The 24,921-nt window shown below is 51.3% G+C and overlaps 1 protein-coding gene and 1 pseudogene across 2 annotated transcripts in view; one reads left to right on the forward strand and one right to left on the reverse strand.

Moving 5' to 3' along the window:
* The window catches only part of TRAF3 (TNF receptor associated factor 3), a 116,495-nt gene that overhangs the window by 19,457 nt on the left and 72,117 nt on the right, over window positions 1-24,921 (forward strand). The window lies entirely within an intron of this gene.
* LOC783220 (ferritin light chain-like pseudogene) lies at window positions 24,024-24,914 on the reverse strand (annotated as a pseudogene).

Below are 24,921 nucleotides of genomic sequence, written 5' to 3' on the forward strand. Positions count from 1 at the left end.
GAACGTGTGTTCTTACAGCAGCCGTCCCAGACTCCAGTGGGAGTGTAATGTAATGTATAATACATACACTATTTCCTTTCTAAAATCCAGACAGTTCTGAACTCTGAAACACGTCTGAGTTCTGAACTCTGAAACACCTCTGCCCTCAGTTTGGGGTAAGGGCTTGTGGAGCTGTAGAGACTCCGAATATAGGTGGTCATAGCGGTCAGTACAGATCATGTTAACATGTGAGTACATGTGTGAAACTCCCCGCCACAAGCAGGCGTCCTGCAGACGCAGCTGTTAATGCTCTTGTAATTCCTCTGTCTGTGGGCTTACACTTTCCCCATTTGGTTCCTTTGTTTTCCCAGCACCTTTATATTTGGTATGCCAGACTTTATTCTTCAGGTAATTCAATATTTTCTACGAATCAGAAGTAAATTGAGTCTGCAACTGGGTATCCATCATCTCTTCTGTACATGTATCTGGGCTGTATGTCCCAGGAGAGTAAAAGTGTGTGTATAACATGGCCCCTGTTGGCAGAGGGCTTAGAAATTAGTCCTGGAAATAGAAAACATGGGGAAGTTGTTTTTTTTTAAGGCACCTACTTAATCAGATTTCAAGCCAAGGGAAGAAGGTGCCTTAGGAGGAGCCTTTGTAGAGGAGGGGGTTCTTGTTGGGGATGAGAGACCTGGGGGCTTTGGATGATGGAGCCTGCCCTGGCGGCCTGTGCCCGGGGAGGCCCCTGGGGCAGTGCCACGTGGTGGCGGAGGCCGTGGGCCCGGGAGCCAGCTGGCTTCCACCGTGGTGCGGCGGTCTCCGTCTCTCTCAGTCTGTCCTTTGGTTTGTGAAGCATCCGACCACTGCGTGTACCATAGGAACATGCACAAGTAAGTATCAGTCTTGACTTGTAGGAGGTGACCCTATGAAATTGACTAAACGTTCAGAAATAGTAGTATGTTCACGTCTGTGCCTTTATAAACAACACCCCCACCCCCTGCGCCCCCACACTGATTTTTCTCTCTGGAGATGTAGAACCTTGGGTTCTCGGGCGTGTTTATCAGGATGCCTCCGATCCGTGACCCTTGCAGGCTAGGAACATGGGCGGGCTGTTCTTGGTTCACAGTGGCGGATATTGAGTGTCAGCGTGTCCCAGCCTTCCCACCAGGAGGCCCCTGGCGCCAGAAGAGTGGACCGTGGACGCGTACCCTTCAGAGCGCTGAGACGCAGCTCACGTTCCAAAGCAGTGCGTTTGCCACACGGGGCTCTTGTGGTCTGTTTTTTCCTGAAATTCGTATGAATTTTGCATTTACCTATATATGTTCTAATATTACACACCTCTAAAAAATTTTTCTGTGTATCAAAATTGACCCTCCAGACAAGAAAATGTACCCGTGTTCCCGTGGCCCCCTTGCCTGCCCCTGCGCTTTGACAGGCAAGAGGAAAAATCTTGACCTTTGGGCAGAGCAGTCTGTGTTGAGACTGATGTGTCTTTAATCCATACATTTCTTGTCTTCAGTTTTCTTTTCTTTGGATCCTTAAGGGAGTGTTTGTTCTCCATGATTACTTGGTGTCTTTTGATTTAGATAATTTAGGTAATTGGCAGCCAGTTTTGAGCTTACTAAAAATTTTGATTTGGGTACCACCATCACCAGTCACCTTGGGGGCATGTTGAGGAACTGGATGCTGGCTCTGTGTCTGAGTGCTCTTTTAAGATGGGAGGGAAAAGTTAAAACCTCAAAACTCCGGTAAACTGATGTGGGAATCTGATATTACAAAAGCCTCCAGTGATTTTAGTAAGACTTCCTAACCTTTATAGAGAGCAGTGAGCGTGAGAGCAGTGACAGGGAGAGAGAACACCCGTGAGAGGCTGTCTCTGCCCGTGGTCCGTGGATTCTGGGGTGCTTGCAGCCCCCTTGAGAAGGGCCTCACCCCTGGGCTGCAGGCAGCCCTCCTCGGGGTCCCCGTGCCGCGGGGCCTGGAGCGAGAACTGCCCGAGCTGTCTGGGGGGTCCCCCTCCGGGCTGACGAGCAGGGAGGGTGCTGAGGGCTCCGGGAGCCTCCCGTGCGCACGCTAACGTGCTTCCGCCTGCTGCGCGTGTGAGAAGGACAGCTCCCCGGGGCTGTGTTCCGGCATGTGCCTAGAGGGCCTTGGGCACGTGGGCATTCTCCTTGGGAACCTTCGTCCTGGGGAAGTGGACAGGCTTGTGATGAGCTCTTCACAGGAAGCAGGGGGCAGCCCTTCCAAAGATTCCAACGTTCAGAGTCAGACTCCCCCCGAAGGAGGACGTGCCAGCCACTTCTTGCTGTCATGGTTCAGAACCTCACCAGGATGGGGGTGTGTGTGTGTAAGTATCTGTTTTGCTTCCAGTTTCACTGTCTGTGTTAGTCGTTCAGTCGTGTCCGACTCTTTGCGACCCCCTGGACTGTAGCCCTCTAGGCTCCTCTGTCCATGGGATTCTCCAGGCCAGAATACTGGAGTGGGTTGCCATTTCCTTCTTCAGGGGATCTTCCCAACCCAGGGATCGAACCCAGGTCTCCTGCATCGCAGGCAGATCCTTTACCATTTGAGCTACAAGGGAAGTTTCACTAGAGGATGTAATTTGGGTCAGTTTTTAAGTGAGCGGTTGAAACTTAGAATTTTTTCCCTGTTTCCTTGGTTATGTCAATAATACGGAAAAGACTATTCAGGCTGGATAGGCATTTTCAGCTGGGGGAGGGGACTGCGGTTTTGTCCCCAGGGGACACTGGGCAGTGTCTGGAGATTCACCAGGGGGTGGTAGGAGGGGGTGGGGGTGCTGCTGCTGTCCAGCGGGCATGGGGCAGGGTGCTGTGGGCCTTCTCCAGCTCCCAGGGCCTGGAGTATCAGTCCTGCTGAAGGTGAGGGTGCGTTACAGTCAGCAGCGAGAACAGAAGCCCGGTGTCCTTCACGTCAGACTGGATAAACCCTTTCACGATGCCCTAGTTTACACTGAAACTTTGGTCAGCAGGATGGGAATTTTTTGGTAGCTATCATTAGAAAAATAAAAGAATTTTCCTGCTGTGGTTCCCAAGTTCCCCAAATTCGTGTCCTTGACCTGTAACTCTCTTCGAGCTTTAGACTGGCCCAAGTGTTGATTTCACAGATGTTGGTTGGGTCCTCGGCGTGTACCAGGTACCTCTGAGTGCAGGCAGCTCCCCGTTGTCCTGAGGCCTGGGCCGTGAGGAACAAGAGGGACGTCCACAGGCGGGTTCTGGGGAGAGAGGGTTGGTGGGATGAGGGGAGGTGAGGGTAGGCCAAGAGCAGGGCGCCTCGAGGAGCTGGGTGACCCGCATGTGCCGAGGAGGAGGGGCACATTGTCCGCGAGCCCCGAGCGGGCGGGACCAAGCACACCTGAGGCTGCCTGGTTTCACCTGGCTCTCTCGTACCTGATCTCAAGAGAACTCTTGACTCCTTCCCGCCTCCCAGCAGCTGCTTGGCCAGGAGACCGGGGAGCGGGCCTTGATCCCTCTCGTCCCCTTGCAGGCGCTTGGGCCTACATCCTGGTCATCTCCACCTCCTGGGTCCCCCGCCCGGGCTGGGCCTCTCGCTGACGCTGGCGGCTCCTGACTAGTTCTGCCTCTCCCTGGGTCACTCGGGCCCTGCTCTGAACAGTGGGCAGAGAGGTCATTTAGAAGCCCAGGCTGCCTCCTGCCCTACACTGAAAACCCTCCGGTGGCTTCCCACTGCTGTCCAGAAAGTCATCTTCCCACTCACCAGGCTCTGAACCATCCTTCTTGGCTGAGTCCAGACGGTCTGGCATCCTGTAGACCTCTTCCCGTACGAACCTGCCTGGCCAGGCCATGGCCGTCCTCCCCTGGACTCCGCCTGCCCTGCCCGCATCCTCCTCAGAGGGCCCACGCCGTGCTCCCGCACCCTGCCTGGATTCCCATCCTGGCAGCCCGCATCCTCCAAGTCAGAAGTATTCAGGTGAGAAGTCACTCACCTGGCGCGTTCCCGGGGAGGAGGAGTGGGTGACTCACGGGAGCCACCCTCCTCCCTCAGAGCTGGGGTTTTTGCAGAGGGGATTTTTCTGTTAGGTATTTTTTCCTCCCCCTTTGGAGCATTAACAGCTGCGGCAGTAGTGTGTGGGGCGGCGGTGCCCACACCTCCCAGGGGTCCTCTGATCCCTATAGCTAGCTTATATCCCACCGTTTCACACAGCACAGGGAGATGGGCCTGCATGGACTCTGTTGCTAGCTTTGCAGTAAAGCGTGGTGAGCTAGCAGGCCTTGCCTAGTCCAGAGAAAGGAAATGGCAAGTTGGTGCCACAGTTCTGGTGTGATTGCTCCAGCATGCAGATGGCTGCTAGAAGGAAGGCTGGTCATCTCCGTGTATGCCCTGCTGGGCCCCAGTCGGGTCTGAAGAAGCGAAGGCTTGTTTTGTTAGAAAGAATGCCCACTTCAGGCGTTCACAGCCGAGTGTGTGTAACTGGCTTGGGCTTTCGGATGAGCAGGATGTGGGAAGTGGGCACAAAGGGGCCAGTTGGCCCTGTCCCCTCTGCCACAGGCTGCTGGTGGAGAATTCACAAGTTTCCAAGGGGAAAGCTGAGTATGAGAGAAGGCCCAAGCTAGTCAGGAGCTAGAGGGATTCCCAGCCTCTGAGAAGGGAAATGGCAGAGAAGTTATGTAAAATGATTTGCTGCTCAAGAGACGCTTCTGCGCCTGTCTAGCAGGTGGACCCCGGACACAGAGCTATTTTACAAGAAGTAATAAGCTGGAGATGCTGAAGGTCAGTTTTCTAATGAGGCAGTGAGACATCCTCTAACACCTGATCATTTCTGGAAGAATTCGAGTCCTGGTCTCAATTTGCATTGTTCTGAGCTTGTTGATGAGATTGAGGATTATACATCTCCTGGAAGCAGAGTGTGTATACCTCAGGAGGATTATTTTTAGATTTTGTAATAAAATGTTTCACAGCATAGAATTTTAAAGACCTGTGTGGACAGAAGCAGATCTTTGAAGGTAGACCTCAGTTTGGCTTAGGAGTTCATCTCATTGAAATGAAACCAAGGAGGTTCACCACGTCTGCCTCCAGGCAGTCTTCACGTGTTCAAGCGGCTCAGCAGAAATCTCCTATCCCAAAAACAAGTTCTTTAGCTACTTGTGATGGAAAATGCTTAAATAAGCAATTGAAAATTCAGCATAGTCTATTCGAAGGGGATCATTTTAAAAGTTTCCTGGACAAAGCCCCTCCCACGTGTTAGTATTTTACAGTACAGTAGGCTCTGCGCAGGCTCGAAGACTGTGAGCTGTTGGACGGGGCGGCAGTGCTGAGGGTGTGGTGGAGGGCGTGTGAAGAGCTGGGGCGGGGCCGGCGGCGTGGGGGTCACGGTGCTGAGAACCGCGGTTGGAAACGACAGGCTTAAAGATGGTTTTTAGGCTGTTAAAAGGTTGTAAAAATAAGCAAAGAAGAGTATGTGCCAGAGACAGCCTAAAATAGTGGCCCGCGAAGCCTAAAATATTTATTATCTGGCCTTTACAGAGAATGTAGAGTTTGCTGACTGTCAGTTTAAGGGTCGGGAAATGCTTTACAAAGACTAAAATTTGAGCAGACATTTTATAGGATAAACAACATTTTGCTTTTTAAGGTGGCATGGTTGCGGTGCTGCAGGAGGGCCAAAGGGGAGAGAGAAGAAGGGATGGGGAGCACAGGTGCCCGGAATCATGCAGAGTGGGCTGGAGACTGGGCGCGGGGCCTAAGGGGGCAGAGCTAAATACCAGCAAGCTTGAACGCGACACTGAAGTCACCCATGAGCCCCCAGAAGCTTCTGAGTAGAAGAACGTTGATGTCATGATTAGACTTAATTGTGAGACATTGAAATAATAGTCCTTTTTTTTCCCTCTGAGTCATGCTCTCTCAAACTGTAAAAGAGTTCTTCAGAAGTGATTGTGCTGCTTAATAGGCCTCTGACTCGATGGTGCTCAACGTGCCCTTGGGTCCGGCATTGCTGGTGTAGACTGGAGCTTGGTCCACGTGCTTTTCACACTTGTTTGTGTGTTTCCTGGTCAGCAGCAGACATGGGTGAGGTCTCAGTGATAACGACAACTGAGGAACTTGAACGAGTCTCTAGAAAGGTGGAAGAATCCTCGCTGCAGTCCATCATTGTATGTCCACCGTTAAACCTCTGCATGAGAATTTCAGTTTTGTGTGCTCTGTCAGTCCACCCAGGCGCGTGTTCTCTGAGAGGTGAAAAGTAGAAGGGGTGCCCTGAGGAGGGCCGACGGTCTGGATTCCCCGGGACAGACTGTCTTCTCTTCTGAGCAAAGGAGGGGCACTCCTGACTGATTCTGAGCCCTCACTAATGGGGAACCGTTGGTGTGTGGACTGTTTTTTGCAGAAATCAGAACCCTGGTCTCTGTACGAATATGAAGCTGGTGAAGGCCTTCCTTCTAACATCTGGGCTCTTGGCGTCATCCAAAGTCGCTCAGATGGGCTGACTTCGTAGAGATACTGTTCCAGCCAAATAGATGTTGCTTTTCTGAACCAAACTCTTCAGAAAGGTCTTGTTTGCACTAGGGTCATCCCTGAGGAGTCCTGACAGCGAGTCCTGGGAGAGCAAGGCCCCAACCCACCCCCACCCAGGCTTGTCCATTGGAGCCCCCTCCGCACCATGTCCCCGAGACCTGCCGTGGTGTTGGGATGCAGCCATCACCTTGGTGGGGCTGTGTGGCTCCGTCTGCCCTTGTTAGGACCCCTTGTCTGGGAGATTAGCCCTGCTGGAGCTCAGGGTGCACGCACACGGATCCCTGTGGGCTTCAGAAGGGGCTTATCCACTCGGCCAGCCTCTGCTTACACTCACTCTTTTGCTGAGCTTCCAAGAGCCACACTGCCCCCATACCAGGACTTTAATGCTTGAAAGAGTGGTGTGGGGGTGTGTTTTGTTTGTTTCAAGAAAAAAGCCAATGTAGTCATGGTAGAATACTTAGAAAAAGCAAATATTTCCCATCACCTCCCCACTGTTAATGTTTTGATATGTGGTATGTGGTCCTTCGCGCCTGGTGTCGTTCAGGAGTGTGATCTTTTCAAGGTTCATCCCTGTTGTAGCACGTAACAGTAATTAGTATTTGTACGCAAATACTATTCCATTGTATGGATAGACCACCTTTGTTTATACAGTCATCATGTTGATGGACATTGGGTTGTTTCCCCTTTTGGGGAAAATTATTATTTTTATAATAAATAATGCTGCCATGAAATATCCTATAAAAGTTTTTGTGAGAACCTAAGTTTTTGTATCTGTTGTAAACAAAGCTGGGTCACGTGGTAACTCTATGTGTAACATTTTGAAAGACTGTAAGGCTGTTTTTCCAAGTAGCTGGGACAGTTTCCATTCCCGTCAGGAGTGTATGCAAGTTCCGCTTTCTGCGTCTCTTCTCCAGGCACTGTTACTGTCCATCGTTTTTATTTTAGACGTTCTAGTGGGTGTGAAATGATAGCTCATTTTGGTTTTGGTTTGCACCTCTCTAATGACTAGTTTCTGTGACCAACCTAGATAGCATATTGAAAAGCAGAGACATTACTTTGCCAACAAAGGTCTGTCTAGACAAGGCTATGGTTTTTCCAGTGGTCATGTATGGATGCGAAAGTTGAATTGTGAAGAAAGCTGAGGGCTGAAGAATTGATGCTTTTGAACTGTGGTGTTGGAGAAGACTCTTGAGAGTCCCTCGGACTGCAAGGAGATCCAACCAGTCCATCCTAAAGGAGATCAGCCCTGGGTGTTCTTTGGAAGGAATGATGCTGAAGCTGAAATTCCAGTACTTTGGCCACCTCATGCAAAGAGTTGACTCACTGGAAAAGACTCTGATGCTGGGAGGGATTGGGGGCAGGAGGAGAAGGGGACGACAGAGAATGAGATGGCTGGATGGCATCACTGACTCAATGGACGTGAGTCTCAGTGAACTCCGGGAGATGGTGATGGACAGGGAGGCCAGGAGTGCTGCGATTCATGGGGTCGCAAAGAGTCGGACACGACTGAGCAACTGACCTGAGCTGAACTGAATGACTAGTTATGTTAAGCATCCTTTTGTGTGTTTAGTGACCGTTTAGATAAACTTCCTTGGAAAAATGTGTATTTGTCCATTTCTAAAGTTGGGTTGTCTTTTTTGTCCTTGAGTATAAGAGTCCTTTACGTAATCTGAGTACAATTCCTTTATCAGATATATGGTTTATGACTTCTTTTCTCCATTCTGTAAGCTGTCTTCTCACTTTCTCGATGGTGTCCATCTGTCCTTTGACGCACAGATATTTTTTAACCTTGATGACATCTACTTTATTGGTTTTTTTTCTTTGGTTGCTTGTGGTTTTGGTTATGATTAGGCAAATCATTGCCTAATCCAAGATCAGAAAGATTGACTCCTGTTTTCAGCTCTTACTTTTAGCCTGTGATCCATTTTGAGTTAATTTTTGTGTTCGGTGTGAGGTAGGGGTCTAGCTTCATTCTTTTGCAGCTGGACATCCACTTATCTGTTAGTTGTAAAAACTGTTCTTTTCCCCATCAAATGGTTTTGGTACCCCTGTCAAAATGAATTGACCACAAATGCAAAGGCTTATTTTTGGACTCTAAATTCTTTGCTGTTGATCTTTATGTCTGTCCTTATGCCAATACTGTCTTGATTACTTGCTTCATAGTAAGTGTTAAAATTGGGAATAATGAGTCCTCCAAATTTGTTCTTGTTTTTCAAGATTGTTTTGTCTGAGTCCCTTGCATTCCCTCATGCATCTTAGGATCAATTTCTGCAACATGTAACTTCCTCTGTTTCACTTATTAAATCATGAGCATTTTCCTTTTTCCTAGTCTAAACTTGGGCTGACACAGCAGCCCTGAACCACAGTGAGCACGTGAAATGTGGCCAGTCCAGATTGAGGTGTGCTGTAAGTGTAGCCTGGAAACAGAGAGTGTGGGGGAAACCCACAGAATAGCTCATTAATAATTGTTTATATTGAGTACTTACTGAAACAACAAATTTTATATTGGGTCAGATAATAGATATTACTGAAGTTGACCTGTTTCTTTTTACCTTTCCAGTGTGGCTACTAGTAGATTTAAAGTCACGCAGTTCTCATCTCCAGGTTAGCCGGACTTGCTTTTGCTAGAAGGGCACCCTGTTTGATAGGCTGCATGGTTACATGATTGTGCCAGTTTTCTTGTTTCAGTTCTCGGTCGTTTGAACACTTAGGCTGTTTCCGGTTTCTCCACGTTATCCAGTGTTGTGATAGTTGACCGTGTAGCTGGGTCTGAATTCATAAGGAGGACTTTGGAAGCGTGTTTGCTGAACTGCTAAATCAGGGGCATGCAAACTCTTGTGTTAAAGTGTTGAATGAGTGAATGAATGTTTCATATGAACAAAAAATAATCTTCCAAAATAAGACTGCAGACAGATTCAGTGAACATTGACTGAGCACCTTCGCTTTGAGCTGGCTTCTGTTCCAAGAGTTGGGAACACAGTGGTGAATGAGTCTAGGTTTCTAGCCCCCTCGAAGTTGGTCTTCTAATGGGGGAACGGGACAGTCAGCCAACTGGTAGCTGCATCGGGGGCTGGTGAAGAGTGACTGAAGAGGATGGAGAAGTAGGCTTATGTAGGCCGGCGTGTGGCAGGGGCATCTGGGAAGCCGTGCTGAGCGGGTCACGGTTATTTAGGGACTGAAACAGAAGCAGGGAAGGGAGGCATGTGAAGATCTGGGAGAGGAGCGGTTTAAGTAGAGAGGTCAAAGTTCACAGACCTGGCAGTGGAAAGTGTGTTTTAGAAACAGCAAGGAGGCCAGGGGGGCTGGAGCTTGGGGAGAAGTGTAGTTGGATTGGGAATATACTTGGATGGAGCTGACGGTCTTTGCTGGTGGACCGGGTGTGGGGCGTGTGAGGGAAGGCCAGTTTTTATGACCTGAGCACATGTGTGGGCCTTTTCCTGAGCCAAGGATTGCTGGAGGTGGGTCCGCGGGCAGGGGGCTCACATGGAGATGCTGAGTTGGTAACGAGATGGACCAGCCTGGAAGTCACAGGGCAGGTGAGACTGGAGTCAGGAAAGCTACTGGACATCAGGCAGGTTGAGTGAGAGCCACCCTCTCCCTGGACTCGGGAGCCTGGAGGTCTTTGAGGACTTCTACCCAAGTGGTGTTTGGTCAGCTGCCGTAGGGTGGCAGGTGCAGGATTTTAAGGGAGAATGGGTTGTGTGTATTGACAGCTCCTTGAAAAGTTTGCTGTGAGTGAACAGCATGATGGAGGTGGGGAGCTGGGGCTAGACAGCCTCTTCCACCTTCCCCTCCGCCCACCCCATGCTGGTGGGAGTGGTCCCAGAGAGAGGCTGAGACGCAGGGGCTGGGGTCCAGGACCAGGGTGGAGGGTGGGCTTCTTGATGGGCTCCAGAGAGAAGGCGAGTAGCCTCGCAGGCCTTCCATTCCGCTGGGGGAGGATGAGGAAAGTTCAGATTGCCAGTGTTTCCGAAAGCTAAGAGTGACGAGAAGGGGAAGGGCATGGTAGGAGTTGCTGTGGGGTTAGATGTAAAATTTGCATGAATTTTTAATATGAAACCTCAAACTTCACTTCAAAATGCTTACCCTCGGGGTTCTCTCTCCGGTGCCTTGGGGTGTATTTTGGTGGAAAAGTTTGAGAAGCCACTTCATTATGGCATTCTATTGTTATGCTGTTAAATCTCACCCAAGTGAGCATTTAACCTTAAAGAGTTTGAGATCCACTTACCCATTTTGTTACCCTTAATAGAGCTTTTGCAGCTGCTCCAAAGCTCCCTGTTTGTGCGTCTTAATGGTTGCTTGGCAGGCGCTGCGCTGTGCGTGGGGGAAGCCGCGGGGCGGCCGTCGGAAGCGCCGCCCTCGGCTCCGCCCCCGGCTCCGCCCCTTCCCAGGTGAGGACGGGGAGGAAAGCGGGCCCTGCGGCGCCACACCCACCGGAGACGTTTTAGTGAACCTTTTCCTGTTTCTGTGAAACGGTTAACAACGGCACTGCGCGGCTTTTAATTCTGGCAGAGTGGTTTGGGGGAGCCGCGGGCAGCGCATCAGCCAGCCTTTTAAGAGACGTAATCGCGTGGCCTGCTTTCTTTCCTTCCTTTACAATTTTAATATAATTAAATCCCCTCCCGCCATGGTGGCTCAGACGGTAAAGAATCTGCCTGCAATGCAATAGAGACGGGTTCAGTTCCTGGGTCGGGAAGGTCCTCTGGAGAAGGGCACAGCAACCCTGGAGAATTCCATAAGAGAGAGGAGTCTGGTGGGCTACGGTTCATGGGAGTCGCAAAGAGTCAGACACGACTGAGCGACTAAAAGTTTGCCTTTCCCGCCATTTCAGTTCCGCGGGACGGGAGCCTGTGGGGCGTACTCTTCCCGCTTTGTGTTGACAGATGAGATGGCCAGGGCTTAGAGGGAGCTTGATTTGTAACCGGACGTTCATGTGCGTGACTGGCTCACAGGCCCTTGCTTCCCAGTTCTCCCGACCTCCTGAGGACCTGCTCCTTCTTCCGTCGCCCTCTTGAGCTCCAGAGCAGGGCCTGCCGGGCCTCTCGAGGTGCCTCTGCAGGGTCTCCGCTGCGGCCACCCTCTCCTGACCGCAATTGGCGTCTGTTTGCCAGGTGTGACTCTCTCTTTCCTCCCTGGTCTCTCCTTGGGGCTCTGAGCTCCACGAAGGCAGGGACTGCAGCCTCGTGTTCAGCTGGTGTGTCCAGCCTCTGCTAGGGGTCTACTACACGTGTGCCCAGAAAGTGCACACAAGAACCAAATGCGTGTGTGAACCCAGACTTTGAGTCCAGATCGCTGCCGTCTCCTGGCCATCCATGGGCGCTCGGGTCACTGTGCAGCCTGGGCTGGTCCTGTCGTCCTTTAATGACCCTTCACGACTTGGGGGCCAGGGTGTCTGGGACTTTGGAAGTTTTGAGGTTTAGGATGGAATGAGTGAATAGACCCTACACTAGAACGCCTAGTACCTTGTCATTGGGCAGTAAGAGCTTTGCAGCAGGTGTGACCGGTCCAGGTGAGTGGGGCGGGCGCCGTGCCAGGGCGTGTTATAAACATGTTTTCAGAGCTTCTGGGATTTCGGGACTCAGGTGAGAGATTGTGGGCCAGTTTGGTGCATGTCTGACTTTTAGGCATTGGTGCTGAAAAGAAGGAAGCTGGCCCCAGCCCTCCTGTGATATCCTGGGAGGAGCACACTGGGGAGGGCGCTTCTGGTGGTCACAGGGCTTGCTGTCCCCACCTGCCTCCTTTGCTTTGAGAAGCGTGTCCCCAGGGAGGTGGCTGCAGGGCGTGTCGGTGCCAGGCTTGCAGACATCGGCTGTCCTGGGTCGTCCTGGGTCCCTTCCCAGCAGCCTGGCGGGGGGCTCAGGGGTGCTGCACAGTGTTTGGCGGGGGAGGGGGGGGTGTCTTCTGTTTCAGACCCTTTTACCTCTGTGCTCTCCATGGCTGCAAGTTAAGCTTGGGGCCGGAAGGAAAACGTGAAGGCCCTCCGCCCTGGCTGGCCTGTCTGTACCCTCACACCGTGCCCTCTTGACCCAAGAGTTTTCAGCATTTGTTGTTCAGTTCAGTCACGTCCAACTCTCTGCAACCCTGTGGACTGTATCATGCCAGACTCCCCTTTCCTTCACTGTCTGCTGGAGTTTGCTCAAGCTCATGTCCATTGAGTCCGTGATGCCGTCCCATCCTCTGTCGTCCCCTTCTCCTGCCTTCAGCCTTTCCCAGCATCAGGGTCTTTTCCAGTGAGTCAACTCTTTGCATCAGGTGGCCATAGTATTAGAGCTTCAGCATCAGTCCTTCCAGTGAATATTCAGTGTTGATTTCCTTTAGGATGGATTGGTTTTGATCTCCTTGCTGTCCAAGGGACTCTCAAGAGTCTTCTCCCGCACCACAGTTTGAAAGCGTCAATTCTTTAGCACTCAGCCTTCTTGATGGTTCAACTCTCACATTCATACATGACTACTGGAAAAACCATAGCTTTGACTTTTCAACATTGAATGGATTTAATAGGTGTTTTCTGACTTTTAAAATATGAATATAGTTTTGCTTTACTGTCTTTAAGATGCATTTTTGGCATAAATGGAACTCTTTAATGTAAAAAACTTTACCTGCTTTTTGGTATGGTGCTTGCATTTTGTAAAAAATGTTTAATTGCCAGGCTGCAGGAAAGGCTGCCCTTTTTTGTTAGAAAATGAAGACCCAAGACTGAAGTATGTCTCAAAATGTATATTTCAGGCATTTGAAATGGATATGGGGTCCAAAAGTTTATTCCTGAAGCAGATGTCACTTTGTATTATTTCTGACAGTTTTCTGTGGTCTTTGATAAATTATGTAGATTGTATTAACTCTCATCTGAACATGTGTATTAAAGATTAGCCTTTCCAAAGATTTAGAATTATTTTTGTCCAAGGCACTGGACTTAAGATTTAATGAGCCATGACACTGAATCAGAAACACACTTTCAGTCTTTTAGATTTTATAAGAGATATTGTAGTTTTCAGAAAGTCTTGTCAGAATGGTCTTTTGCGATGTATTTTAAGATAGTTAAGAATAGAGTTTGTATTGTAAAATCTTCTTTCAAGACACATTCTGGGGTTTTATGAGTGATTAATGTTGGCATTACCCAGAGTTTTGTGGTCAGTATTTGCAAGTAATTTACTTAACAGGGTTTTAAAGAGACGCCTCCTCGTGTTTTATAATTACCCTTTTTGGGGGACTAACCTGTAACATAGAAAGTATCTGCTGGTGTTACGTTCGCTACAGAGGAGTTATGTGTATGGACTTAGAAGCATCTGATTCTTAGGACGTGTGTACAGGTAGAGCGTGCAGTTCCCACCTTTGCATCTGCACTGCGCGTGTGAACAGACCTGTTTCCCAGTGTTGCCTTTAGAGTATCACAGAAGACTGAGGGTTTTTTAAAAGGTCATAATAGAAAAGTTGTGTGTGTTTTAATTGCTTATGTGTTTTTTCCTCCTGGGATTGTTAAACACACACACACACACACACACACACACACACACACACCAGTGACCGTACCACGTGAGAAAATGTTAAGTGTATGCAGCACTACGTGTAAGATTTTCCACAGAAGGTTTTATTCACAGTGAGGCACACTGGGAAGGCTCCATTAATTCACTCGTTAGATGGTATCATAGTTCTGGAAAAACCACTTCACCGTAGGGGTGTTTACAAAACTGAAGCCTCCTCTGCCAGGTCTTGACATTGCTTAGCTGTTTAGGTAGCAAGTGACGCAGCGTCAAAACCAGTTTCAAACTGCCTATGTTGTCAGCATGCAGATTTTCTTTATTCAGTACTTAAAGTATGGATTTACCAGTCTGAGTAATTTGAAATGCATACAGTAGCGTTTAAAAAAAAAAAATTAGATCTACCAAACCGAAAATGTGTGTATATATGAGTTAGTTTCTTTTCTTGATTTTGGTTAAGTTAACAGAAGAATCTTCACATCTGTAATTTCTGGTAACTTAATGAGAACACGCTGAACTTTTGGGTCACGATAAATTTTCCCATTATGTAAAATATTTTACACACTGGTTGACTCATTGTGAATTGTGAGTAGACATGATTCTCTTCCTGCGGAAAATAGAAACACAGATTATCGTGATGACGGGTTCAGCCAATGACAGAACCGCTCAGATGGCGCGTCGCCCCCTGTTGGCCGGGTTGTTGAGGACGTTGAGACGGACACATGGCAACGGGGTGAGTGGGAGCTGTTTGCTGGGTGTAGAGGAAACAGTCTTTCTGTCGGTCTGTTACTTTATACAGAAGCTTGCTTTTGTTTTTGTGAGTTTCACGTTCAGTTAGCGCGTGTGTTTTCTTTGACTGTATTGACTTGAAGTCTTATAAATATTTCTGGATGTTAAAAACCCCAGTGCTCATATTTATTTCATAGCGGAAAAAACTAATGAGCACTTTTTTGGTGATGGTGGTGGGGTGCCTGGTTTCCCTAATTAGCATCCTCCCTTGTGTTTAAAAGTGCTACATTTGCATGTAGGTGTGATTTCTATTTTACATGAAAGTTCAAATCAATTTACTTGTTATAAAACTGTTGAACTCTGAGATTTGGGGGAGAAGGAGTTACCAAAAACAGTGTGAGTTGTTCTAAACAGTGAGAAGCTTATTTACTACCATTTGGAAGGGGCACCCCCAGAATAAGGCATTTTGCGGGGGCAGAATGAAGACTCACAGCATTTTCCCTGTTTTGTTTCTTTAGATGACGCGCTGAGTCTCAGTAAGGGAGGCTGCCTCCCAGACACGTGGCCTTGTGCGCGACTGTAGCCGCACAGCGCGCAGCTGACCTGCTCCCAGCGTCCAGTTCAGCAGGGTGTAGCGTAGTCACAGGGCTGTGCGGCTGCTGCCCGCTGTGAGCGGTTCACACGCCTGGGGTCACACAGCGTGCGCCCGGCCTTCTGTGTCTGGCTTCTTTCGCGTAGCGTCGTGTGTTCAGGGTTCGCCCGTGTGGCACTGTGCGTCGGCAGGCCGCTCCTTTCTGTGCTGAATCATACGCCTCCATGTGGACGCGCTGTGTGTCGGGGGCAGTGTTCATCAGTCCGCAGGTGCCTTTGTGCCGCGTCGCCTTTCTAGCTGTTGTGAACAGTGTGCCTCGGGACAGTCACCCGCGGGTGTTCGTGAGGTGGACGTCGTGTCTCGGGTGCAGACCTGGAGGTGTTGGCATCAGCTGGGGGTGTTTCTTGGCTGTACTGTCCAGGTTCCCATTTAAATGTGTAAAGCGGCTTTGCTGCTTGTAACTGGGGCCTCTCACCTTTGTTGGTGACCTGGTGGCTCCTGTTTCATGTTTGAAGTGCCTTCTTTCCTGAGATCACATCACATCTGACACTCATCGAGTGAGTGTCCCCGTAGATTTTCTGCAGCTAATTAAGTCTGTTCTGCTTCTAAGCCAACTAACCCTTACCTGTATTTTGTATTTTTCTTGGGTTCTTACCCCCGCTTTTCCTGAGGGACACCCCTTTGTTCCCTGGCCCCAGCTGCACAGGGTGACTGAGTGAGTGGTTTATCTGTGTCCTCTTCAGGCAGCATACGCTCACTCCTTTGGCTCTTTTCAGGTTAACTTTGGTAACTGGGTTGTCTGTTTTGAAGTAATAAACACCTTAAGTTAGCCGTGATCCTCTTGAGCATTTTCGTAAGTATCCAAACGAGGCCTGTAGGGATGTTTCCATAATTTGTATGGAGCTCATGTAAATGTACGTTAACAGCATTAGCTGATTGCCTGAGTTGGTTGTGAATTTCGTCACTGCTCTTTAGTGAAGGAGCAGGTTCTGTGTGGTCATTTCAGTGAATGGGGAGAGCCCTTCAGGCCTCTCATCGTGTATGTGAACTGAGTTAAGCTTGGAGAAGTGATCGAGTGCTCTGCGGATGCGGGCTTTATTTTGTAACGGTTGTGTCTATGTTTTGAGAAGCCTGTGCTTTCAGCAACTTTTCACGTGTGTTATAGCAGTGAATCGAATCAACTAAGGTTCATAGGACAAGCCTTACTCCTTTTCTGTCGGCAGGAAATTCCAGATTCAGAAAGAGCGAGCGGTCGACTGGGGGACCGTGTCAGAGGGAGACGGGGCGCCCTTTCTGCTCTGCCCCAGCTCTGGGCTGAGAGGCGGCAGGCTGTGTGCCCACCCCAGGAGGTTCGTGCTAGGCCCAGGGCGGACAGCAGGCAGCTCTGCTCGGTCCCTAGCTGTGCACCCGACGTTGCTCCTCGTGTTGGAGCCTGGCTGCCTGCTCAGCGGACGGTGGAGACAGCAGGAAGCAGGGGAGGCGGGGGCCTGGTCGCCAGCCTTGGTGTTCAGGCAGTGAACCTGGCCGGCGGTCCTGTGGGGTCCTGTAGCCTGCTCCCCCTCCTCCCCCATCTCCCTGGGGATGCTGTCTCCCCCAGGGCACTGCCCTGAAAGCGCTCTCGGTGCTGGACCTGGGGGCCGGGTCTCAGCCCCGGGCAGCTTCCCCGGCCTGTCCTGAGGTATTGCTTGTTCCAGGAGGCACAGCGTCTTGAGGTGAGACCCTTGGCCCCTCCTCCAGACCCTCCTGGGAGAGCCTGCTCGGGCCAGAGCACTGGGTTCTGGTGGCCAGACAGCGGTGCAGCTGCAGACAGCAGCCTTGATCCCCGATCTGAAAGGCAGCATCTGGGGTAGAGTCTGTGGGGAGCTTCTAACTGTGCCTAGAGACGTTTGATGGAAGTTCCTCTGAGTCCATTAAACCACTCCAGTGAGTGTCTGTAAAGCGTGGTGTCCCCACGCCGCCTCTCTCTGCCTTCCCTTCTGATCAGCCACCTCGTGCTGTGAGTTATCCAGCCAGTCAGGAGCTGACTTGAGGTGACCTGGTTTGATCCAGGATATTCATTTATTCACATTGCCCCTCCTTGGGGAGAGACGGGGTGGGAAAGCTGTGGTGTTCCCATAAACGTGCTCCGTCCCGGAGTGAAGCCCCTGGAGGGTGGCTTCCCCAGGCGGAGCCCCTGGACCCAGGCTGGGGGCCCGTGTGAGGGGTGGGGTGACGCTGGGGCTCCCACCTGGGCGGTGGCTGACATCCTCTGGGCCTCGGGTGGAGGTGACCCAGGGGGCGCCTCCCGGTGTGGGGCCGGGGGTCTGCCTTGTGCCCCTGCCCCTGCGCACCAGTGATGCTGGGCCCTGTGGGCACTCAGCCTCATTTCCCCATGGTGTGGTCGCTTCCAGGGCAGACGGGAGCCCAGAGGAAGGGCCTTGCTGCTTGCTGCTTGTGGTGGGAAGAGGTGCAGTGGTGAGGGCTTCCTGGAGGAGATTCCGGGGCTGGAGGCATGAGGGGAGCCAGGTGGGCAGGGGAAGGCGGAGCAGGACCCCCCACCCGGGAGAAGAGCGTACGTCTGCAGGCAGCTGCGGGTGTCCCTGGAGGAGGGACCCCTCACTTGCCCCTCGGGCCCGGCTCAGCATGGGGCTTGGCGGGGAGCGGCCGGAGCCGGGGCAGGCAGCTGGCGTCTCTGAGAGGTGGCGGTGTGGGGAGGCTGGTGCAGGGTGCCCCGCTCGGTCCAGGCTCTGCCCCCTGCACTTGGTGGCCAGGCGCTCAGGGCGGCTGTGTGCTTCAGGGACTGGGTGCCTGGGTGTCTGTGAGGCGGTGGCGGTGGCGCTGAGGGTCCCATGGGCTTCAGGGCAGAAACCACTCTCGCTGGGGGTCGCAGATGTGTGCTGGGGACACTGCACCATCTTGAGGGCTGCCGCCCTCATCCCCCCTTTTCCCGGGGGTGCCCGTCCGTCAGCTACTGCCGGGCACTCCTCCTCGCCGAGCTGGCCCACCTCCAGCCCGCCGTCCCGCCCCCCCAGCCCCCACGCCCAGGGTGGCCTGTCCTGGGAGTATCACCCCCAGCCTGCCCTCGCCAGCAGGACGGTGAGCTCGGCCTCGGCATGGCCGTTCACAGGCAGCACGTGGGTAAGGGTCACCGAGCAGACCGAGTGGAGCAACGAGAGTTAAAGGTCACTTAGCAAGCACGCTGCTACTCTCAGTGTCTTTTCTGAGGCTGGCTCTGTGGTCGCGGTTCAGTATTTCAGGCGCGCTGTCGGAGGCGGTAGCCGGGCGCTCAGGGTGATTGCTGCCACCCGGGCGCCCGAAGCTCCCGCACCTCCTGGCCTGAGTCCTCTGGCTGCTGGGGGCTCCCCTCGGGCCCCGGGGCTGGCGGGAGGCAGCAGGGGTGCAGGGTTGTCATCGGGACACTTGAGCAGTGAGGACGGTGTGTCATCAGGCGCGTTCATTCCTCTCCGCATTTCCACCCAGCATAGCACATGGTCAGAGCCGTCCTCCAGCGAAAGCCACGAACTCGCCAGCCTGCAGGAAACAGGTTGGAAATCTAGAAATGCTCTCCTCCCCCTCACCCCAGGTTTTCGCAACATTTATTTTTTAAAAGATCTTTAGAAAATCTTTGTGATTCAGAAGGCAGCTTCCTGTGCTGGGGAGTCTCTCTCTGGCGCTCCTGCTTCTGAGCTTGGTGGCTTGCTTCAGAAAGACTGCAATGCAGCGGCTACCAAAGTGCCTGTTAATATGGCAGCAACCGGCGGGGAGGTCTTCTGCCCCCCTCCACAGCCGCGGCCCGCGGCCTGGAGTCTGAAGGAGGAGACTGAGAAGGCAATGCCCCCCTGGACATAGCCGGTCAGTGGTGAGGCTGGAGGTGGGTTTTGTGGGCACTGTGGCCAGCACAGGCCTGTCCTGCAGCAGCTCCGTGAAGTTACTGATGCAGTGGGCTGCCGGGGGACGCGAAGCTGAAGATGCCTTTGCAGTCTGTGCACGGCAATTTTGTTTCCTTCTCTGTGCTCACGGTGGATTTTGAGAAGGTAAGGGACTCTGTAAACCATGCATGATAAGTATTTTAAATATTTATCAATATCCCCGATGAAGGCAAAGAATTATGACTGAGTAGATGTCTTCTGAACCTGAGAGAGAAAAACTTTGGTTTCTTATTAAGGACAGTTTGGACCTTTGAACAGCCACCTTATTTGTGTTGACAGATGTGCTGGAAATGAATCATAAAATATGTTCTTTAAAGGGATCTGCATTTTCTCTGCCTTGCTAACAGCCATGGTCGAATTTCAGGGATGTAGCTATGGATGTAATATGCTGTATCTTTAACTTAGGGAGCGACAGTTCCGTGAATCTGGCGTGGAACGTTTTGGTTTTCAAAATCGCAGCGTCCGGCCGGACGGTGAGGTCTGGTGTCCTCAGTGCTCGTCGGCCTTCAGTTGAGCATCTCCGTGTGTGCAGCCTCGTCCCAGCCCGGGGCCAGCTGGATCTCCCTCCAGCTGTTCCTCTTTGTTTATCTAAGAGGCAGGCTGAGAGTCAGAACTCAGATTTATTTTGCTTTGAATTGGTGGCCCCAAACTGTATTAAATGCATTATGGGTGGTAATTTATATGTGCAGTGCCAAGAAATATAATGTCAGGGTTGCCATGGTGACTGCATGCATTCCGGAAAGCTTATGAATGGGTTTTGAACCTTCTGGCATTTTAAGTGAGATGTTCCAGCCGAGAGCCTGCATTCAGGATGAGTGTAAATGAATCCAGCCTCCCCGGAGCTGCGCACCCCCCGCCCGTTACCAGAGCTGTCCGTCTGGCTCCGGTCTTCCTCTGCTGACATCCGCCTCGGTCTCTCAGTTCCTGGTGACAGACTCCGGTTGAGAGGTGGTTTTTCGACTTGCCTGTGTGTGCGTGTGTGTGTGTATGCGTGTGTGCGTGCGTGCAGTGTCCTGGCCCCGTGGCGTGGGCTGGCTGTCCTGAAGGCTCCCAGCATGGTCGCCGCCCCGTGTGCTGGTGCGGGCCTGCCAAGCTCCGTCCACCTGAGGATCTCTCCAGCGACACTGCGGGGCACCCGGAGCGCCTGGCTCCAGGGAGGTGGCCCTGTCTGCTTCTGCTTCCAGGAGGTCCAAGAGGTTGGTTTTGGAGAGGGAGGCCCTGGTTAGAAAGACGTGCGTTCAAAATGCTGAACTTGTGAAAATAATAAGCAAAGGCCTAGTATCTATCTTCATTGGAAATGTGTGCAGTCTGTTTGTTAGAAAATCAGTTCCCCTGTGCATTGAAACTGTACTGATGTCTTGACTGCATGGGACTGAAATACCTGTTTGCTTTTATTTTGTAAAGGGAGTCTAGACAGCCTGCTGCCCGGAGGGCTGAGGTCTGAGGCAACCCCGGGGCAAGGACGGCTCCTGAGAGAGCCCTCGGGTTCCCGGAGGACACTTCACCCTCCTTCTCGCTGTTCACAGACGTGCAGACCGTACAGTTTAAACTTTAATCCTGAAGAAGACTCGGCCTCCAGGCTCGTGCCACTCGGTGTGCCGCCCACAGTCATCATCTGACAGTCCTTCATCTCGCAGGGAGGAGACTGAGGCCCAGACAAGTCAGGCCGCTTGGTCAGGGTCCCAGGGCAGGTCACAGCCAGCTCGGGGACCAGAGCCTGCCCGGCCTCCTCCCGAGGGTCCTTTCCTGACAGTAGAGGCGTGCTCTCAGGCCGCCGATTTCTGCTTTCCTTTTTATCCAAAGAGACCGACGGTAGGGACTGGAGTAGTGCTCTCTAATTCACAGTTGTGAATATTCCTGCCTTCCCCTCCTTCTTTCCTCCGCCATTCAGTGAGCACGGTGTGCTGGAGACTTCAGGGGTGGGGTGGAGGAGGGCACAGCTCTGCCCCCAGGCCACGTGCCATCCTGAGAGGTTAGTGCCCTGTGCGTGGGGCGTGCGGCCTGTGGGCCCAGATGATTCTGCCTCCACAGCGGCACTTTCGCCTGTCTGAGTTGTTTTCCAGAGAAGCTCGCTGCCCAGTGGTCACCGGGGGTGAAGCTGAATCATCACCTGTTGACTCAGGGTCACAATACTGTGTTCACTGGGGCAGAGCAACCTAGCAATATTGGGTGCAGCCTCAAAGTTACACCTTGTTACGGGTAATAAGAGGTTCACTCACGAGGTGTAAAGTACAACTTGATGGGGTCCTGGTGGCTCAGATGGTAAAGAACCTGCCTGCAATGCAGGAGGCCTGGGTTTGATCCCTGGGTCAGGAAGATTCCCTGGAGAAGGGAATGGCAACACACTCCTGTATTCCTGCCTGGAGAATCCCATGGACAGAGGAGCCTGGCGGGCTACAGTCCATGGGGTCGCAAAGAGTCGGACGTGACTGAGCGACTGACACATCATCGTCATGTTAAATGCTGGGTAACCCAGACTTTTTAAAAAAAGATTTTGGTCACCTCACCTGGCATGCGAGGTCTTAGCTCCCGGAACAGGGAGCAAAGCCACGCCCCCTGCACTAGAGGCTCGGAGTCTTAACCAGTGGACCGCCAGGGGAGCCCACCAACCCAGACTTTTAATTTGCTGGTCTTCCGGAAGATTGAGATTGCATTACAGACTCTGTTCTCCTCAGTGGCCCCAGTGGCGCCTCCCGTCCTGCAGACGGCCTCACTATGGGACTTGGCCAGGAGGCAAGTCTCTGCTCCTTCTCTGTGACCCCGGGGCCAGGCGTGTGACCCACCTCACCCGCTGGTGTGGCAGAAGTGATGCTGTGTGACTTCCAAGCTAGATCTTAAAAACACGGTCCAGTTTTCGCCTGGCTTCTCTTTGAGGACACTTGCTGTAGGGAAAGCCAGCACCGTGCTGTGAAGGTCAGCCAGCTCTTGCAGGAAGAGCATGTGGCAAGGCCCTAAACGAGCCATCCTGAGGCCCCAGTCAGCAGCCTCCCGGCAGGCGAGAAACACTGGTAGGTGTTTCTGCCAGTGACTGGCAGGTGACTCTGCGTTCTACTCTTCTTGCTTCTCAGCCAAGACCCCAGACACCATGGAGCAGAGCTGTGCCCAGTCCAGATCTGCAGCCCACAGAGGCTGAGGCAGGTGGAGGTTTAGGCCACTCTGTTTGGGGTGATTTATCAAATCCCTTACGATTATGCAGTGGAGGTGTGAATAGATTCAAGGGATTAGATCTAATAGACAGAGTGCCTGAAGAACTATGGATGGAGGTTTGTAACTTTGTACAGGAGGTGGTGACCAAAACCATCCTCAAGAAAAAGACATGCAACAGGGCAAAGCGATAGTCTGAGGAAGCTTTACAAATAGCTGAGGAAAGAAAAGCGAGAGGCAAAGGAGAAGAAGATATTCCCAACTGAATGCAGAGTTCCAGAAAATAGCAAGGAGAGATAAGAAAGTCTTCTTAAGTGAACAATGCAAAGTAATAGAGGAAAACAATAGAATTGGAAAGACTAGAGATCTCTTCAAGAAAATTGCAGATATCAAGGGAATATTTCATGCAAGGATGGGCAGAATAAAGGACAGAAATGGTATGGACCTACAGAAGCAGAAGATATTAAGAAGAGGTGGCAAGAATACACAGAAGAACTGTACAAAAAAAGGTCTTAATGACCTGGATAACCAGGATGGTGTGATCACTCACCCAGAGCCGGACGTCCTAGAGTGCCAAGTCAAGTGGTCCTTGGGAAGCTTCACAACAAACAGAGCGAGTGGGGGTGGTGGGATTCCAGCCCAGCTATTTTAAATCCTAAAAGATGATGCTGTCGAAGTGCTGTACTTAATATGCCAGCAAATTTGAAAAACTCAGCAGTGGCCACAGGACTGGAAAAGGTCAGTTTTCATTCCAGTCCCAAAGAACAATGCCAAAGAATGTTCAAACTACTGCACAATTGCGTTCATTTCACATGCAAATAAGGTAATGTTCAAAATCCTTCAAGCTAGTCTTCAGCAGTACATGAAGCTGGAACTTCCAGATGTTCAAGCTGGATTTAGGAAAAGCAGAGGAACCAGAAATCAAATTGCCAACATCCGTTGGATCATAGAGACAGCAAGGAAATTCCAGAAAAATATCTGCTTCTGCTTCATTGACTATGCTAAAGCCTTTGACTGTGTGGATCACAACAAACTGGAAAATTCTTAAAGATATGGGAATACTACACCGCCTTACTTGCCTCCTGAGAAAACTGTATGTGGATCAAGAAGCAGCAGTTTGAACCAGACATGGAACAACAGACTGTCTCAAAATTGGGAAAGGAGTATGACAATGCTGGATATTGTAACCCTACTTATTTATTTTATATGTAGAGTACATCATGAGAAATACCAGGCTGACTGAATCCCAAGCTGGAATCAAGATTGCTGGGAGAAGTATCAACCTTAGATATGCAGATGATAACCACTGTAATGACAGAAAGTAAAGAGAAACTAAATAGCCTCTTGGTGAAGGTGAAAGAGAAGGGTGAAAAGGCTGGCTTAAAACTCAGCATTCAAAAACTAAGATCATGGCATCTGATCCTGTCACTTCATGGCAAATAGAAAGGGAAAAAGTGGAGGCAGTGACAGATTTTCTTTTCTCGGGCTCTACAATCACTGTGGAAGGTGACTGCAGCCATGAAATTAAAAGGCATTTGCTCCCTGGAAGGAAAGCTGTGACAAACCTAGATAGCACATTAAAAAGCAGAGACATCACTCTGCTGACAAAGATCCATAAAGTCAAAGCTATAGTTTTTCCAGTAGTCATGTATGGATGTGAGAGTTGGACCGTAAAGAAGGCTGAGCCCAAAGAATTGATGCTTTTATTTTATTTTATTTTTTATGCTGCAAAAAGCTTTATTGTTTCCATATGGTCCAAGGCTTGAGAGAGGGCTCCAGGGTGTTAAAAAAGCTGCCTAGTAGCTGCAGAGAGGGGCTTCAGGCAGCCCTGATGTTAGGTGGGTTCTTCATTGGCCACTGGTCTCCAGAAGCTCCTAGTCGTGCTTGAGGGTGAGCCTTTCGAAGAGATACTCGCCCAACCCAGCCTGGGGACCAGCCAGCCTGCGGAGGTTGGTCAGGTGGTCACCCATCTTCTTGATGAGTTTCACTTCCTCATCTAGGAAGTGGTTCTCCAGGAAGTCACAGATGTGGGGGTCTCCGCGGGCAGAAGCCAGGCCATGCAGATCCAACAGGGCTTGATTCAGGTTCTTCTTTACGAGAAGGGCGGCCTCCATAGTGTCCTGGGTTTTACCCCACTCATCTTGAGATGGCTTCTGCACGTCCAGGAAGAGGGCGCAGCCGCCACGCTGGTTTTGCAGTTTCAAGAGACGCTCCGCGCCCTCGCGCTTCTCCTTGGCCAGTTCGCGAAAAAAGTGACCCACACCCTCCAGGGCCACATCGTCGCCGTCGAAATAGAAGCCCAGAGAGAGGTAGGTGCAGGAGGCCCGCAGTTGCATGTTAACCAGGCGGTTGATGGCCGCCTCCACCTCGGTAGAATAATTCTGACGAATCTGGGAGCTCATGATTGGTCGGTAATAATAAGGAGTTAAAAAATGGTGGCTCGTCCCAGTGATCGCGGACAGCTGAGTGGCTGACTCCGAAGGTTGCGACTGGAAAAAGGGTTGGGGGGAGGTCGGAGGCTGGAGCAAGGGGAGTCCCTGGGTCTGTTCCGTCCAAACACTGCTGAAGCAAGAGACAGATCCGCGGGGCCGCCGAGCGCACTTCTGATGCT

The sequence above is a fragment of the Bos taurus genome, chromosome 21, assembly GCF_002263795.3.
Source record: "Bos taurus isolate L1 Dominette 01449 registration number 42190680 breed Hereford chromosome 21, ARS-UCD2.0, whole genome shotgun sequence".
Classification (NCBI taxonomy): Eukaryota; Metazoa; Chordata; class Mammalia; order Artiodactyla; family Bovidae; genus Bos; species Bos taurus.